Source organism: Ranitomeya imitator, chromosome 4 (genome assembly GCF_032444005.1).
Source record: "Ranitomeya imitator isolate aRanImi1 chromosome 4, aRanImi1.pri, whole genome shotgun sequence".
Lineage (NCBI taxonomy): Eukaryota > Metazoa > Chordata > Amphibia > Anura > Dendrobatidae > Ranitomeya > Ranitomeya imitator.
The window spans coordinates 141,542,964-141,558,576 of NC_091285.1; the positions used below are offsets into that span (position 1 = coordinate 141,542,964).

General features: G+C 43.6%; 1 long non-coding RNA gene across 1 annotated transcript in view; it reads right to left on the reverse strand.

Moving 5' to 3' along the window:
* Positions 1-456: 456 nt before the first annotated feature.
* Positions 457-15,613, reverse strand: part of LOC138673981 (uncharacterized) — a 157,150-nt gene continuing 141,993 nt past the window's right edge. The window contains exons 4-5 of the long non-coding RNA XR_011320406.1: positions 2,219-2,275; positions 457-701 (exon numbers count right to left, since the gene is read on the reverse strand). This is a non-coding gene — a long non-coding RNA (uncharacterized lncRNA). The remainder of the gene's footprint in view (positions 702-2,218; positions 2,276-15,613) is intronic.

A 15,613-nucleotide genomic window follows, 5' to 3' on the forward strand; every position in this document is an offset into this window, starting at 1 on the left:
TCTCAAATTTCCATTATTTTTTATAAAAAAATGTAAGCATATTGACCTAAATTTGCTGCTAAAATGAAGTACAATATGTCATGAAAAAATATTCTCAGAATCACTGGGATATGTCGAAGCATTCCAGAGTTATTACCACTTAAAGTGACAAATCAAATTTGAAAAATGGGGCACAATGGTCAAAACAGACTTACGGTAATCACTAAGAGGTTAAAATAGCATGACAAAATAAAAAAATATTTCCTTGGTAATTTGATGGTAGATTAGAGTACTTGTTGTAAAGGCAAATGCATATCTCACTGGTGAATGAGATAAAATCTGTATTCTCAAAATATTTTTTGTCCTAATGTTTATTTTTGCTTTATTATGTAAAATGTGCTCCTGGATCCAGACACTTTACATGTGATAGACCATTTCATGTGAGCTCAGTAGAACAAGAAACACACAGACCATGTGTTGTAGAGTTTGTGTTATCAGATTTATAAACATGAAACATCCAGACAAGTACATACACCCATATCTACTGGCACACACGCATGCACAAAGTTTCAGCAGGGAGCAAACAGACATATGATAAGAGATTGGGACATGAGAGGCCTCATAGCTGATTTCTTGACACTTGTTTCCTCAAATCAATTCTGTGTTTGACCTTCCTTTGTCCTCGCCTTTGGAGAATTCTCTTCTGTAGCTTCTGCAGAATCCTAAAAAAAAAAAAAAACATGCAGTGTGATAGTGATAGTATCGTACAGGACATAAACAAGGTTTACAATGACCTCTGGACTATGTCATTATTGTATTCTATGTATAATATGAAAATGAGATTCTTTTAAAATACTAATCATTAACCTTAAATAAAACCAACATATTCTAAGCCATAAAAAAAAGATTTTGACCCTAATTCATCAAAACTTACGGTATATACTCAAAAACTGGCATATAAAAAGCTTTGATAATTCACAACATATTTGCACAACGCCAGACTGCACAAAATATTTGCAGCTTTTACTATTTTCATGCCAAATTTGCCCTTCTCAAACACAGTGAGCGGTACTGGGTCATTTTGACCTTCGTTCATCAAATTCATTAGTAAGATTTTTTTGTGACACGTACACAGAGGCACATACCTCTTACTGAATCAGGTGCTGCTCACTTCACCCTGTCCAATGATCAGACTGCCATGGAAAACACCAGTCTTGATGAATCAGAGCAAAATGGTTAACATGACCTGTCAAATGGAACAAATCCATTCGAACTAAAAAAAATCCATTGAGCAAAAATTCAAAGAAAAAATAATTATTTCCTTAATAGGTTCCCAGGTTATCAAAACGGCTGCTTTGAATCCGAAGGTGAAGCCATTCTGATGGAGCCATTTGTATGAAGAACCCCCACATGGATCTTTGGATCACTGGGGAGTAACAACTAAATATAACTTTGAAACGAGTGCTTTACTTTTGTGAAAAAGAGGTCCTCTAGAGTGTTAACAGAGAGGTATTTGCCAGGTGAAAGTACTTTTCAGGAGTTCAGATACAAGACATGAAATATTTGGTCATGGGCAATAGAAGAATGATGCTTGCCAACTATCCTGAAATGTCTGGGAGGTTCCTGGAAGGAGAGAAAACCACCCAGACACTCAAAAGAGTTGGTGCAAGTAAAAACTCACAGGTACAAGTCAAAGTCTCCTGGTAAGCATCACTTTCATGAGCACAAAGCTGGGATATCCAATGGAGCACAGACTTCCACATACAGGGGCAGGGGATGGAGTAAAGTGTGGGAAGGACCATGAGAAAAAAGGTCAAGGCAGTGAATGTTTACGCAGAGATGAAAAATAGCAACAGTGCAATCTGTCCATGGGCTTCTTGGCTTTATTCATTTGAATAGGGGCGAGGTGCAATGCCGGCCATAATAAGCATGGTGCTGGTTCTGCAATAAAACCGATATTTTCAAAGTAGTTTCCAAAGTCAGGAAATTACTTTAATGAGGGTGCAGTAAATATATAAAATGGTTAAACAGATATGATTTGCTGTGTTGAGTAATTTTTCTGCTTTAGCGTTGAACTATTTTTGATCTGGTCTGTTGTGAAATATCATCTATTGATTCCACTTTAACATTTAGAATTTGGCCCTGAAGATTTGTGGAGGAACACCAAAAAAGGAGTCATAAAGACATCCTGCCTGTGGCCCTAAAATGTGCTCATTCATGTTCATGATAATATACTTACCTGGGTGTTGATCTCCTCTCCTGTGCTTGGGAGAGACTTCTGAGGAGTGTGAAATGCCTAAAAGTAGACAGAACAGTATTGTCATCAGGAAATATTTGAGTTCCTCTTATGGCAAGTAGAGTAAACTGACACTATTCTGATGTGGGCACACATTAGCAGGGAGTCACATTGTTCCTAATGTGGGGAGAATGTAAGGCTTTTAAAGAAGTCAGTCACTCTTGGTGCCAAAAAGTAGAAAGATGGTGGCACACCTGTGAGACAGTTGTGAACAAAGTTAAGCTTCCTTGTCTCACAACCCTAAACAGCTATTCAACACTATCAATTCATTCCTCCATCCCCCAGTGTCTCCTCCCTCTCCTCTCATCTAAACTGTAGACTTTGCCACATTCTTGAATATTTACAGCTGGTTAGGAAATAATATTTAAAACTTAGCGTTTATTGCTACTAGCTAAAAATCCAAACAAATACCCACAAGTGTATAAGGTGCCAGTGCTTATAACCATGAAATAAAGTGCAGATAAAAACCAAAGTGCAGTATTTGTAAACCACACATATGCTTCATCCAGGGGCTGACAAAAATAGCACCCCTGAATAGATAGTACACGGATATAGCAGCTAATAAAGATAATCCGAGATTATATACTGGTCTCTTTTATTTCTGCTTATAACCTCTGTGGGGCAACACCTTTCCTTTTAAACGGGCAGTGTTCCACATCAATTACCCCACGTAAACTTCAATGATGTAAAAGAGGTCCGCCTGCTTAGACCAACAACAGTATACCATCAGTTGGCATATACATAACCAGCGGGCCTACCTTCTGTCACCCAATGCGCATATGGTGTTACAAGTAAAACTCAAGCTCCACATAGCAGAGAGAGGGCAAATCCCCGTCTCTTAATACCTTGCCCATAGAATCCACCAGATTACATATATACCTCCCAAACAGGGCTGCACTTATAGGCAAATGGGTATTTTTAAACACTCAGAGATTTATACTCATCCATGGGACCGGATCTCTCAGCGGTGCCTTTTCAGAGTGCTCGGGATCCTATGTTTGGCAATGCACCATAGCATTCCATCCTTTGATCCTTTCTAGTGCTGATGTCTCCCAACGCGTTTCATCATAACATTCATCAGGGGGGGAACCGACATACATTCAGCAGCATAAATGAGCATTGCTAAGTCACTCGGACTTTTACCTGCCTTAAATAGACACCGTATGTGTCTTAATGGCATGGCAGTTAGACAGGGCAGGAGACAGGTAAGACAATCTAAATCTATTCCCTATTCACTTGAAATAGCACAAATACTCACCATATTTATTTGTATAATCTATATCCTGGCTGCTGCATTCACTCACATTCACCGCCCTTGCATTAACTCTCTATACTCCATCCATATCGGCCCCTCTGTCCTCTCCTCTCCTATGTATAGCACTCATGCTCTGTTTACATTGCTTAACAGAGCTGATCCATTCAGTCCCACCATCCAACACAAGAGACGCTCTCACAAATCACTTAACCATCTGCTCACTCTTTCGATCCTCCTTCTCCTAGTCGCTGGAGACATCTCTCCCAACCCCGGCCCCCCATGTTATAGCCAGTCAAACCTCCCAACTGCTACACTCAGAAACCCCTCTAACCTTATTAATATTCCCTGCATGCCTTCTGTCTCTTTGAATTGTGCCCTTTGGAATTCTCAGAGCAAAAAAGGGGAGAAGCCAGCGCAGCCTAAGGTTAAGACGCAATACATAAAGTGCATATGCACATATTAATTTCTAACTGTATTTTCAAAATGAGACATTTAGCAAACAATTGATCAATTCTTTGAGCCACCCCGCCTCTTCACGGCAATCTCATATTGGGGCAGTCCTACACTACGTTTTTTATATTCGCTGTGCCATAAAGGCCTCCTAAATGAACTAAATGCAAGACCACATTAAAAACATGCTGTACCTGGAGCATATACTGAGTCACCCCCATGGCGCCAGAGTAGGCAAGCGAGGATAAAGGTTGACCAGGTCCTGACAGACATTTCGGATCCAACCTCCACACTGCCCATCCAGAGCCACAGATGAAGAGTGAAACAGGCTGAGGCACAGGTGCATAATTAAACAAAGCCTGAGGCAGGGCAGGGCAGCTGTGTGTGGACAGCAGCCTATCAATCACTGAGACACAGAAAGAATGGCGCACATAACCAGGCGCGGCGCACGGCAACAGTGGTGGTCAGCCACTTACCAATAACAGAGCAAAAAAGGGGAGAAGCCAGCGCAGCCTAAGGTTAAGACGCAATACATAAAGTGCATATGCACATATTAATGTCTAACTGTATTTTCAAAATGAGACATTTAGCAAACAATTGATCAATTCTTTGAGCCACCCCGCCTCTTCACGGCAATCTCATATTGGGGCAGTCCTACACTACGTTTTTTATATTCGCTGTGCCATAAAGGCCTCCTAAATGAACTAAATGCAAGACCACCATTCTTTCTGTGTCTTAGTGATTGATAGGCTGCTGTCCACACACAGCTGCCCTGCCCTGCCTCAGGCTTTGTTTAATTATGCACCTGTGCCTCAGCCTGTTTCACTCTTCATCTGTGGCTCTGGATGGGCAGTGTGGAGGTTGGATCCGAAATGTCTGTCAGGACCTGGTCAACCTTTATCCTCGCTTGCCTACTCTGGCGCCATGAGGGTGACTCAGTATATGCTCCAGGTACAGCATGTTTTTAATGTGGTCTTGCATTTAGTTCATTTAGGAGGCCTATATGGCACAGCGAATAAAAAAAACGTAGCGTAGGACTGCCCCAATGTGAGATTGCCGTGAAGAGGCGGGGTGGCTCAAAGAATTGATCAATTGTTTGCTAAATGTCTCATTTTGAAAATACAGTTAGAAATTAATATGTGCATATGCACTTTATGTATTGCGTCTTAAGCTTAGGCTGCGCTGGCTTCTCCCCTTTTTTGCTCTGTTATTGGTAAGTGGCTGACCACCACTGTTGCCATGCGCCGCGCCTGGTTATGTGCGCCATTCTTTCTGTGTCTTAGTGATTGATAGGCTGTTGTCCACACACAGCAGCCCTGCCCTGCCTCAGGCTTTGTTTAATTATGCACCTGTGCCTCAGCCTGTTTCACTCTTCGGCCGGGGTCACACTAGACCGTAATACGGACGAGTGCAGTGCACTTAAAAATCGCATAGCACTCGCCCCAATGTTAATCTATGGGGCAGCTCCCATCATCCGATATTTTCTCGGCCGTATTCAGGATCCGAGTGAAATCGCAGCATGCTGCGATTGTCAGCGTTTCGCGGCCGAGAATCGCCAATGAAAGTCTATGGAAGCCCCAAAAATACGGATCACACACGGACCAGCAGTGTGACTTGCGAGGAATACGCAGCGCTGTTAGAGAGAAAAGCCGGCAATTCAGTGCGGTGTACAGTAAAATCACACTGACAGCTATGATCTATATTTAGCTTCATTTGCGGTGAGGCGCCCTCTGCTGGCTGTTCCTAGATCGTGGGAACTTTCCTAGAAAGCTCCCTTGCTCGAGTTCATATGAGGACAACCAGCAGAGGGCGCCTCACCGCAAATGAAGCTAAATATAGATCATTGACCTATATTTAGCTTCATTCGCCGGGGTTTTGCAGAAATGAGCATCCTGCATTAGCGGAGCTCGTGTCTGCAAAATAGTTTAACCCCTTCAGATGGATCTACATCGTTGGACGTGCCTGATCCTCGGAAGGTATGTATATTGTTGTTTTATTATGTTTTTTTGATTTACAGATCGAGGGTCTTCAGTGAGTGGATTGAGAGAAGAATAAATTACTACAACAACCTTTGTGTTTATTTCATTAAATTAATTTTTACTAATGTGTTTGTGTTTTTTTTAACCCTTTACTAGTATTGGATTAATAATGGATAGGTGTCATAATTGACGCCTCTCCATTATTAATTAGGCTTAATGTCACCTTACAATAGCAAGGTGGCATTAACCCTTCATTACCCCATATCCCACCGCTACACGGGAATGGGAAGAGAGTGGCCAAGTGCCAGAATAGGCGCATCTTCCAGTTGTGCCTGTTCTGGGGTGGCTGGGGGCAGATGTTTTTAGCCGGGGGGGGCCAATAACTGTGGACCCTCTCCAGGCTATTAATATCTGCCCTCAGTCACTGGCTTTACTACTCTGGCGGAGAAAATTGTGCGGGAGCCCACGCCAATTTTTTCCGCCATTTAACCCCTTAATTTAACCCCTTTCTGACATCGGACGTACTATCCCGTCCATGTGGGGTGGGCCCCTATGACCATGGACGGGATAGTACGTCCAGCGTGATCGGCGGCGCTCACGGGGGGAGCGCCGCCGATCGCGGCCGGGTGTCAGCTGCCTATCGCAGCTGACATCCGGCACTATGTGCCAGGAGCGGTCACGGACCGCCCCCGGCACATTAACCCCTGGCACACCGCGATCAAAGATGATCGCGATGTGCCGGCGGTGCAGGGAAGCATCGCGCAGGGAGGGGGCTCCCTGCGGGCTTCCCTGAGCCCCCCGCAGCAACGCGATATGATCGCGTTGCTGCGAGGGTCTTACCTCCCTCCCTCCCTGCTCGAGCCCCGGATCCAAGATGGCCGCGGATCCGGGTCCTACAGGGAGGGAGGTGGATTCACAGAGCCTGCTCAGAGCAGGCACTGTGAAGGCTGCAGCGCTGCATGTCAGATCAGTGATCGGACAGAGTGCTGTGCAAACTGTCAGATCACTGATCTGTGATGTCCCCCCCTGGGACAAAGTAAAAAAGTTAAAAAAAAATTTTCAAATGTGTAAATAAAAATAAAAAAAAATATTCCAAAATAATGAAAAAAAAAAATATTATTCCCATAAATACATTTCTTTATCTAAATTAAAAAAAAAACAATAAAAGTACACATATTTAGTATCGCCGCGTCCGTAGCGGCCCGACCTATAAAACTGGCCCACTAGTTAACCCCTTCAGTAAACACCGTAAGAAAAAAAAAAAAAACGAGGCAAAAAACAACGCTTTATTATCATACCGCCGAACAAAAAGTGGAATAACACGCGATCAAAAAGACAGATATAAATAACCATGGTACCGCTGAAAGCGTCATCTTGTCCCGCAAAAAACGAGCCACCAAACAGCATCATCAGCAAAAAAATAAAAAAGTTATAGTCCTGAGAATAAAGCGATGCCAAAATAATTATTTTTTCTATAAAATAGTTTTTATAGTATAAAAGCGCCAAAACATAAAAAAATGATATAAATGAGGTGTCGCTGTAATCGTACTGACCCGAAGAATAAAACTGCTTTATCAATTTTACCAAACGCGGAACGGTATAAACGCCTCCCCCAAAAGAAATTCATGAATAGCTGGTTTTTGGTCATTCTGCCTCACAAAAATCGGAATAAAAAGCGATCAAAAAATGTCACGTGCCCTAAAATGTTACCAATAAAAACGACAACTCGTCCCGCAAAAAACAAGACCTCACATGACTCTGTGGACCAAAATATAGAAAAATTATAGCTCTCAAAATGTGGTAACGCAAAAAATATTTTTTGCAATAAAAAGCGTCTTTCAGTGTGTGACGGCTGCAAATCATAAAAATCCGCTAAAAAACCCGCTATAAAAGTAAATCAAACCCCCCTTCATCACCCCCTTAGTTAGGGAAAAATTAAAAAAATGTATTTATTTCCATTTTCCCATTAGGGCTAGGGTTAGAGTTAGGGCTACGGTTAGGGCTAGGGTTAGGGCTAGGGTTAGGGCTAGGGCTAGGGTTAGGGCTAGGGTTAGGGCTAGGGTTAGGGTTAGGGCTAGCGCTAGGGTTAGGGCTAGGGTTAGGGTTAGGGCTAGGGTTAGGGTTAGGGCTAGGGTTAGGGCTAGGGTTAGGGCTAGGGCTAGGGTTAGGGCTAGGGTTAGGGCTAGGGTTAGGGCTAGGGCTAGGGTTAGGGTTAGGGCTAGGGTTAGGGCTAGGGCTAGGGTTAGGGCTAGGGTTAGGGCTAGGGTTAGGATTAGGGTTAGGGCTAGGGTTAGGGCTACAGTTTGGGTTGGGGCTAAAGTTACAGTTAGGGTTTAGATTACATTTACGGTTGGGAATAGGGTTGGGATTAGGGTTAGGGGTGTGTCTGGGTTAGAGGTGTGGTTAGGGTTACTGTTGGGATTAGCGTTAGGGGTGTGTTTGGATTAGGGTTTCAGTTATAATTGGGGGGTTTCCACTGTTTAGGCACATCAGGGGCTCTCCAAATGCGACATGGCGTCCGATCTCAATTTCAGCCAATTCTGCGTTGAAAAAGTAAAACAGTGCTTCTTCCCTTCCGAGCTCTCCCGTGTGCCCAAACAGGGGTTTACCCCAACATATGGGGTATCAGCGTACTCAGAACAAATAGGACAACAACTTTTGGGGTCCAATTTTTCCTGTTACCCTTGGGAAAATACAAAACTCGGGGCTAAAACATATTTTTTGTGGGAAAAAAAAGATTTTTTATTTTCATGGCTCTGCGTTATAAACTGTAGTGAAACACTTGGGGGTTCAAAGTTCTCACAACACATCTAGATTAGTTCCCTGGGGGTCTATTTTCCAATATGGGGTCACTTGTGGGGGGTTTCTACTGTTTAGGTAGATTAGGGGTTCTGCAAACACAATGTGACGTCTGCAGACCATTCCATCTAAGTCTGCATTCCAAATGGCGCTCCTTCCCTTCCGAGCTCTGCCATGCGCTCAAACGGTGGTTTCCCCCAACATACGGGGTATCAGCGTACTCAGGACAAATTGGACAACAACTTTTGGGGTCGAATTTCTCTTCTTACCCTCGGGAAAATACAAAACTGGGGGCTAAAAAATAATTTTGGGGGGAAAGATTTTTTTTTTAAATTTTCACGGCTCTGCGTTACAAACTGTAGTGAAACACTTGGGGGTTCAAAGCTATCACAACACATCTAGATGAGTTCCTTAGGGGGTCTAGTTTCCAAAATGGTGTCACTTGTGGGAGGTTTCTACTGTTTAGGTACATGAGGGGCTCTGCAAATGCAATGTGACACCTGCAGACCATTCCATCTAAGTCCTCATTCCAAATGGAGCTCCTTCCCTTCCGAGCCCTCCCATGCCCCCAAACAGTGGTTCCCCCCTACATATGGGGTATCAGCGCACTCAGGACAAATTGGACAACAAATTGTGGGGTCGAATTTCTCCTGTTACCCTCGGGAAAATACAAAACTGGGGGCTAAAAAATAATTTTTGTGGGAAAAAATTTTTGTTTTATTTTTACGGCTCTCCATTATAAACTTCTGTGAAGCCATTGGTGGGTCAAAGCGCTCAGCACACATCTAGATAAGTTCCTAAGGGGGTCTACTTTCCAAAATGGTGTCACTTGTGGGGGGTTTCTACTGTTTAGGTACATTAGGGGCTCTGCAAACGCAATGTGACACCTGCAGACCATTCCATCTAAGTCTGCATTCAAATGGCACTCCTTCCCTTCTGAGCCCTCCCATGTGCCCAAACAGTGGTTTCCCCCACATATGGTGTATCATCGCACTCAGGACAAATTGGGCAACAAATTTTGGGGTCCAATTTGTCCTGTTACCCTCAGGAAAATACAAAACTGGCGGCTAATAAAATAATTTTTGTGGGAAAAAAATTTTGTTTTATTTTTACGGCTCTGCATTATAAACTTCTGTGAAGCACTTGGTGGGTCAAAGTGCTCACCACACCTCTAGATAAGTTCCTTAGGGGGTCTACTTTCCAAAATGGTGTCATTTGTGGGGGGTTTCAATGTTTAGGCACATCAGTGGCTCTTCAAACGCAACATGGCGTTCTATCTCAATTCCTGTCAATTTTGCTTTGAAAAGTCAAACGGCGCTCCTTCCCTTCCGAGCTCTCCCATCCGCCCAAATAGTGGTTTACCCCCACATATGGGGTATCAGCGTACTCAGGACAAATTGTACAACAACTTTTGGGGTCCAATTTCTTCTCTTACCCTTGGGAAAATAAAAAATTGGGGGCGAAAAGATAATTTTTGTGAAAAAATATGATTTTTTATTTTTACGGTTCTACATTATAAACATCTGTGAAGCACTTGGTGGGTCAAAGTGCTTACCACACCTCTAGATAAGTTCCTTAGGGGGTCTACTTTACAAAATGGTGTCACTTGTGGGGGGTTTCAATGTTTAGCCACATCAGGGGCTCTCCAAACGAAACATGGCGTCCCATCTCAATTCCAGTCAATTTTGCATTGAAAAGTCAAATGGCACTCCTTCGCTTCCGAGCTCTGCCATGCGCCCAAACAGTGGTTTACCCCCACATGTGGGGTATTGGCATACTCAGGACAAATTGTACAACAATGTTTGGGGTCCATTTTCTCCTGTTACCCTTGGTAAAATAAAACAAATTGGAGCTGAATTAAATTTTTTGTGAAAAAAAGTTAAATGTTCATTTTTATTTAAACATTCAAAAAATTCCTGTGAAGCACCAGAAGGGTTAATAAACTTCTTGAATATGGTTTTGAGCACCTTGAGGGGTGTAGTTTTTAGAATGGTGTCACACTTGGGTATTGTCTATCATATAGACCCCTCAAAATGACTTCAAATGAGATGTGGTCCCTAAAATAAAATGGTGTTGTAGAAATGAGAAATTGTTGGTCAACTTTTAACCCTTATAACTCCCTAACAAAAAAAAATGTTGGTTCCAAAATTGTGCTGATGTAAAGTAGACATGTGGAAAATGTTACTTATTAAGTATTTTGTGTGACATATCTCTGTGATTTAATTGCATAAAAATTCAAAGTTGGAAAATTGCGAAATTTTCATAATTTTCGCCAAATTTCCGTTTGTTTCACAAATAAACGCAGGTACTATCAAAGAATTTTTACCATTGTCATGAATTACAATATGTCATGAGAAAACAATGTCAGAATCACCAGGATCCATTGAAGCGTTCCAGAGTTATAACCTCATAAAAGGACAGTGGTCAGAATTGTAAAAATTGGCCCGGTCATTAACGTGCAAACCACCCTTGGGGGTAAAGGGGTTAATAGCTAGAACGGCCAAATTTTGCATAGACACACTACTGACATTAGTAGTGTGGAATATGCAAAAAAAATTGTGAGAAGACATGGTTTACTGTATGTAAACCAGGTCTCAAATCATGTCGGGTTTTAGGAAGGAGAATGCAGAAGCCGGCAATTGAATTACCGGCTTTCTGCTATATCGCGCTGGATGAAATATTAATATATATACATATATGTGTCTACTGACATATATATATATATATATATATATATATAGACAGTATATATGTTTGGTTTTTTTTGATCCCATGGATCCCTTGTATTGGCGTATGTTGGTTTTGCAAGCCTGCGATAAAAACACGCAGTACGGATGCCATACGGATGTCACACGGATCATTTGAAGCGAGAAAATCGCATCCTCGCACTGCACTCGGATCACTGTTTTGTAAAAATTTTTGCGATTCTCCTCAGTCAAAAACGGACCGTTTTTTTATACGTTGTGTGTGTCCCCGGCCTTAATCTGTGGCTCTGGATGGGCAGTGTGGAGGTTGGATCCAAAATGTCTGTCAGGACCTGGTCAACCTTTATCCTCGCTTGCCTACTCTGGCGCCATGGGGGTGACTCAGTATATGCTCCAGGTACAGCATGTTTTTAATGTGGTCTTGCATTTAGTTCATTTAGGAGGCCTATATGGCACAGCGAATAAAAAAAACGTAGCGTAGGACTGCCCCAATGTGAGATTGCCGTGAAGAGGCGGGGTGGCTCAAAGAATTGATCAATTGTTTGCTAAATGTCTCATTTTGAAAATACAGTTAGAAATTAATATGTGCATATGCACTTTATGTATTGCGTCTTAACCTTAGGCTGCGCTGGCTTCTCCCCTTTTTTGCTCTGTTATTGGTAAGTGGCTGACCACCACTGTTGCCGTGCGCCGCGCCTGGTTATGCGCGCCATTCTTTCTGTGTCTTAGTGATTGATAGGCTGCTGTCCACACACAGCAGCCCTGCCCTGCCTCAGGCTTTGTTTAATTATGCACCTGTGCCTCAGCCTGTTTCACTCTTCATCTGTGGCTCTGGATGGGCAGTGTGGAGGTTGGATCCGAAATGTCTGTCAGGACCTGGTCAACCTTTATCCTCGCTTGCCTACTCTGGCACCATGGGGGTGACTCAGTATATGCTCCAGGTACAGCATGTTTTTAATGTGGTCTTGCATTTAGTTCATTTAGGAGGCCTATATGGCACAGCGAATATAAAAAACGTAGTGTAGGACTGCCCCAATGTGAGATTGCCGTGAAGAGGCGGGGTGGCTCAAAGAATTGATCAATTGTTTGCTAAATGTCTCATTTTGAAAATACAGTTAGAAATTAATATGTGCATATGCACTTTATGTATTGCGTCTTAACCTTAGGCTGCGCTGGCTTCTCCCCTTTTTTGCTTTGGAATTCTCGCTCTGTGTGTAATAAACTCTCCTTTATTCATGACTTCTTCCTTTCTAATTCTCTTAATCTCCTGGCTCTTACTGAAGCCTGGATCCAGCAGTCAGACACCACCGCGGCTGCTGCTCTTTCATATGGTGGACTACACTTTTCTCATACCCCAAGATCAGACAACAGAGCAGGTGGAGGCGTTGGTCTGCTCCTTTCACCCAAATGTACTTTCCAAGTTATCCCCCAAGTACCCTCACTTGTCTTCCCTTCCTTTGAGGTCCATGTGGTCAGACTCTACGTCCCCTTCTCCATGCGAGTGGCGGTGGTGTATCGTCCCCCCGGCCCCTCTCATCAGTTCCTGGATCACTTTGCCACCTGGCTTCCACAATTTCTCTCCTGTGACACCCCCACCCTTATCATGGGTGATTTCAACATCCCCATTGCCTCTCCCCTCTCCCCATCTGCTTCTCACCTTTTATCTCTATCCTCCTCTTTCGGCCTCTCGCAGCATACTAACTCTTCAACACATGAAGATGGAAACTCCCTTGACTTGGTCTTCTCCCGGCTTTGCTCAGTGGATGATTTCACAAACTCCCCTCTCCCACTCTCTGACCACAACCTTCTTTCATTCTCTATCAAGAACTGCCATCCCGCTCAGATCACCCCCACTTTCCACACTTATAGAAACATACAGGCCATTAACACCCAGAAACTTATGAAGAACTTGCAGTCCTCATTGGCTCCAATCTTCTCCATCTCATGTCCTGATTCTGCTCTGAAGCATTACAATGAAACCCTGCAAAGTGCTCTGGATGAAGCTGCTCCTCCTATACATAAAACAACTCGGCACAGACGGCAACAACCGTGGCACACGCTGCAAACACGTTTCCTGCACCGGTGCTCCAGGTGCGCAGAACGTCTGTGGAGAAAATCTAATCTACCCGAAGATTTCATCCATTATAAGTTCATGCTAAAGACATACAATTCTGCCCTTCACCTCTCCAAACAAACCTACTTCAACACCCTCATCACCTCCCTGTCCAATAACCCTAAACGTCTCTTTGACTCGTTCCAGTCCCTACTCAACCCAAGAGAGCAGGCCCCAACCACGGATCTCCATGCTGACGATCTGGCCAATTACTTCAAAGAAAAAATTGACCACATTCGACAGGAAATCATCTCCCAATCTCTTCATACCATGCACTGTCCTCCCTCCCCCACTGCATCTAGTTCACTCTCTGACTTTGAAGCAGTTACAGAAGAAGAAGTAAGCAGGCTCCTTGCATCTTCTCGCCCCCCACTTGCACCAGTGACCCCATTCCGTCACATCTCCTCCAGTCCCTTTCCCCGGCTGTCACCTCTCACCTAACAAAAATATTCAACCTTTCCCTCACTTCCGGTATTTTTCCCTCCTCATTTAAGCATGCCATCATACATCCATTACTTAAAAAACCATCCCTTGATCAAAACTGTGCCGCTAATTATAGACCTGTCTCTAATCTTCCCTTCATCTCTAAACTCCTCGAACGCCTGGTCCACTCCCGTCTTACCCGCTATCTCTCAGATAACTCTCTTCTCGACCCTCTTCAATCTGGCTTCCGCTCTTTACACTCTACTGAAACTGCCCTCACTAAAGTCTCTAATGATCTACTAACAGCTAAATCTAATGGTCACTACTCCATGCTAATTCTCTTGGATCTCTCTGCAGCATTCAATACTGTGGATCATCAGCTCCTCCTCACTATGCTCCGCTCCATCGGCCTCAAGGACACCGTTCTCTCCTGGTTCTCCTCCTATCTCTCTGACCGATCCTTCACTGTATGTTTTGCTGGTTCCTCCTCCTCTCACCTTCCCCTTACTGTTGGGGTTCCTCAAGGATCAGTCCTAGGCCCCCTCCTCTTCTCGTTGTATACTGCCCCTATTGGACAAACAATCAGTAGATTTGTTTTCCAGTACCATCTCTATGCTGACGACACCCAATTATACACCTCTTCTCCTGTTGTCACGCCGACCTTTTTAGAAAACACCAGTGATTGTCTTACCGCTGTCTCTAACATCATGTCCTCCCTCTATCTGAAACTAAACCTGTCAAAAACTGAACTCCTCGTGTTCTCTCCCTCTACTAACCTATCTTTGCCTGACATTGCCATCTCCGTGTGCGGTTCCACCATTACTCCAAAGCAACATGCCCGCTGCCTTGGGGTCATCCTTGATTCTGACCTTTCATTCACCCCCCACATTCGATCACTGGCTCGCTCTTCTTACCTGCATCTCAAAAACATTTCTAGAATTCGCCCTTTTCTTACTTTCGACTCTGCAAAAACTCTTACTGTTTCACTTATTCATTCTCGTCTGGACTATTGTAACTCTCTACTAATCGGCCTCCTTCTTCTCCCACTCCAATCTGTCCTGAATGCTGCTGCCAGGATCATATTCCTCACCAACCGTTACACCGATGCCTCTACCTTGTGCCAGTCATTACACTGGCTACCCATCCACTCCAGAATCCAGTACAAAACTACTACCCTCATCCACAAAGCACTCCATGGCTCTGCACCACCCTACATCTCCTCTCTGATCTCAGTCTACCACCCTTCCCGTGCCCTCCGCTCCGCTAATGACCTCAGGTTAGCATCCTCAATAATCAGAACCTCCCACTCCCGTCTCCAAGACTTTACACGTGCTGCGCCGATTCTTTGGAATGCACTACCTAGGTTAATACGATTAATCCCCAATCCCCACAGTTTTAAGCGTACCCTAAAAACTCACTTGTTCAGACTGGCCTACCGCCTCAATGCATTAACCTAACGATCCCTGTGTGGCCTATTTATATTAAAAAAAAAAATTAAAAAAAAACAGGTTCCTCGCATCATGTTCTAATTCACTTTATGCAGTTAATAGCCCTCTGTGTCTGTACTGCTACATACTTAGGCAGTTAACTGGTTCATGCAGCTTTACATGAACA